This window comes from Ochlerotatus camptorhynchus, unplaced genomic scaffold (assembly GCF_037179485.1).
Source record: "Ochlerotatus camptorhynchus isolate MF236.1 unplaced genomic scaffold, CSIRO-AGI_Acam_v1.1 ptg000104l, whole genome shotgun sequence".
NCBI classification, from domain to species: domain Eukaryota; kingdom Metazoa; phylum Arthropoda; class Insecta; order Diptera; family Culicidae; genus Ochlerotatus; species Ochlerotatus camptorhynchus.
In genome coordinates this window covers 30,485-34,144 of record NW_027040594.1, presented here as the reverse complement: position 1 = coordinate 34,144, position 3,660 = coordinate 30,485, and the positions used below count along the sequence as shown (strand labels likewise).

At 42.2% G+C, this 3,660-nt stretch overlaps 1 pseudogene; it reads right to left on the bottom strand.

Moving 5' to 3' along the window:
• Nucleotides 1-477: 477 nt before the first annotated feature.
• On the bottom strand, nucleotides 478-3,056 carry LOC135699208 (uncharacterized; annotated as a pseudogene).
• Nucleotides 3,057-3,660: the final 604 nt, after the last annotated feature.

Genomic DNA, 3,660 nt, shown 5'->3' with positions numbered 1-3,660 from the left:
CCAAGGCCAACAGGACTCCCATCGGCAATAACATAAGTTTCATCGTCAACATTATAAAATCCAAGGGTATTTTTGTTAAGTAGAATCATCTTAATTTGCTCGAATGCTTGTTGGTGTACTGGTTTCCATTCGAAGTTTATGCCTTTCCTTGTGAGCTGATTTAGGGGGTGTGTAATGGTTGCCATATTTGGAATATGTCGATGAACGAAATTAACCAAACCAAGCAGACTTCGAACTGCTTCTGCGGACTTGGGGACTTGTAATTTTTCGATAGCTTCCAGTTTTTCTTGAGAAATTGAAATTCCTTGTGATAACCCAAGAAGTCTATTTCCCTAGCGCCTGTGATAACTTTGTCAGCATTCAGTAGTATCTTGTACTGCTTCAATCTGTTATACACCATCAAAGTTCTTTCACAAAGCTCAGATTCGTTTCTAGCGGGGATCAGAATGTCATCGATGAAAATAATAAGCCATGGAAGATCAGCAAAAATCGTCTCCATAACTTTTTGAAACAACTCAGGAGCAGCAGAAAGTCCAAACATGAGCCTTTTATAACGGAATAAACCAAGGGGGGAAATGAAGGTGGTGATGTATCGACAATCTTCTCGAAGAAGAACTTGATGGAAAGCTTGTCGAATGTCAAGTTTAGTGAAAATTTGATTTCCTCCGATTTTCTTCGTTATTTGCTCGAGTGTTGGAAGGGGATGGACTTCTCTAACTATTGCTTTGTTAGCCTCCCGGAGATCTACAATAAGTCTGACCTCATCGAAGCTTTTACGCTTTACTAACATTGGAGAGACCCATTCAGAAGCTTCATTGACACGTTCAATGATGTCCTGCTTCTCTAGCTCCCGAAGTTTTTTCAAGGTCAATTCTTCAAGAGGAAATGGTATGCGACGAAGGCTTTGGCGGACTGGAGTTACAGCTTTATCGACTTTGATATTAGCAACAATACCTGTACACATGTGAAGTTTAGAATAGATTTATTTAAATTTACCTGTATAAATTATTGCTTACCATCCATATGTGGGAACGATTCATCATTCACTGCTTGCAAAAATTTCACCAATCCAAGTTTGACTGCTGTGTCACCTGAGAGAAGCGAGCATTTCCCATTCTGGATCACGTAGAACGTAGTGTCGGTACTCCGACCGTCGATCATAGCTTCTGTGTCGACTTCACCAAGCACTTTCAACGGTGTATTTATCCCATAAGCATTGAATACTTTGCTGCTTCCTCTCCTGATAGAGTATGCTTCAAATCCAACGCGTTTCAACGTAGCCCAATCCGCTTCGCTTAAAACGTCTTCGTCTGCTCCTGTGTCAATCACGAACTTCAAACAAACTCCTCCAACAGATACTGGAACCAGCTTCTTTCCTGCTCCTAGATGGAAAAGATCAACTACATCTGAGTTGCGCTCGGTTCCATCTACAGTTACTTCTCGTACGAATCGCTTTTGTTTACAGGAAGCTCCGAAACGATTGTACTGGGACGGTTGTCCGTTGGTCTTCTTCCTTTTTAGAAAACAGCAGCGGGAAAAGTGTCCCACTTGACCACAACTTCTGCATTCGAGTGATTTGGCTGGACACGATGGATCTTTCGAATCATGTCTGCCATTGCATCGGAAACATCTGAACCGCCTTGGTCCTCCGAGTTTGGAGCGTACCTTCAAAATTGACTCTTCATTGGCCTCCGTTTCGACAGCGCTGACTTTTTGTAAGTTTCCGTTCCGATTGTCCAAATCGCTCATCTGTATTTGAACAGACTCGTGGGTACGACCGATCGCTACGATCTCCTTGAAGTTAAAGTCTTTTTCCAGGCACTTCCTCTTCAGACTCACATCCGTTGTAGTTGTAATAATTTGGTCAGCTACCATGCTTTCCAGCTGATCTCCAAAATCACAGTAGGCTGTCTGCTTTTTCAGTCTGATGACAAAAGTGTCAAACTTTTCACCTACAGCTGGTTTCATCTCGCGGAACTTCTGACGTTCGAACGTTTTCGAGAGTCTTGGTACAAAGTAATCGTCCAACATTGACATGGCAATGTGGTACCGGTTCTCCATAACGTGTGATTCGTCAACATGAACTTGCTTGACCACTTTCCGGATGTCTGGTCCACCTAACATCATCAGGGATTTGAATTTTTCCTCCTGATTGTCAACGTCCTTCCATGCTAGGTATGCTTCAAAATGTTCACGCCACTTCTCCCAGCGGGCAGACACTGGTCCGTCGGCATCTTCGGCAAACGGAGGGATCAACTGGTTTACCTAGAAAACACGCATTTTAAGGTACTTTACGAGCTACACTACGTCTGTGACGTATTTTTATCAAAATTCATGTGATCTGCGTACTACACAAAACACAGGTTCCGCACTGAAATACATATACACAGTATCACTCTGCGTACTTCATCCCAAATGTTGGGTTCCGCATTTAACATTCTCTAAGTTCAGATTTACTGCGTACGACATCCTTAAACGTCGGATTCCGCTTAAAATATCTCATATTTTCCTGCGTACTTCATTCCAAACGAAAGGTTCCGCTTTCTTTCACATTAGGAATTTCTGCGTACTGCATCCCATAAAACATTGGGTTCCACATAATGATACTTTTTACATATTTCACTGCGTACTTCATCCCGTTGCTATGGGTTCCGCGTATTTTGTTTAGAATTTTCCAGAATCACCGGGTCTCACGTCATCAACAAAATTGTTTTAGTGAGAATCATCCCTAAGCGATTAGGATTTTCATTACGAAAAAAAAATACCCTGAACTGCCTCTATTTCTTAGGATGTTAAATTCCGGGTTTACGGGAGAAATTGAAATTTAATTTTCTCAGGTAAAATCATCCCTAAGAATTTTCTATCCACGGAAATGATTTCAGGTTTGGTACATTAGAATTTTCCACTGCAAACTCTCTCGAAAATCTGCTTTATCACAAGTACTCACCATAGGCCAAGCCATCTCACGGGGGTCCGAGTAAAATTTTCTGGGGTGGAGTGTCCAAATCCGTGGGTAACTTTTATCGCTCGTCGCCAAAATGTAGAAACGTCTGGTTCGGTCCGAGGTACAACTGATAATGAATATTTATTCTCATGCTTTAAGGTTGTTACAAAATGGTTGCTTAGATCCTACAATAATGAGATATTCCAGCGTAGAAAAGTATAGAAGAAGTTCAACGGTCATCCGAGTAAAATCTAGAACTCATCTCCAGCTAGCTTTCTGTATAGCCAGAAACATTCACAGGTGATCCAAAGTAAGTTCTGGATGACTTCAGATAAATCCCTTCAGAAGGAAGCCTAGAACTAGCTCAAAATGAAAATAGCAGTAGCTCGAAGTTTAACCAGTGTTTCTGCTAGGTTGGGGTACCTAAAGGGTTACCAGACAAACACCTCGGCGGGCTTGGCTAAGCAACGGCCCACCAGTGCGGGTGGGTCATCCAACGACCTCTTTTGATGGCTAGTTCGATCTGGAGAACTATACTTAGTCTCAAGGTCGGCTGGTGTAGATTTACTGTACTAATCACTACTCGGATAGTGTGGTATAATTGAATAAAAAGCTAATGATTGACATTCGCATTCTTTAATTCAGTGTGTAGTGTGCTCGTTTAAGCTATACCTGGCCGGCCGGCAACTGCTGAACCACGCTGGGTGGTAGTGGTG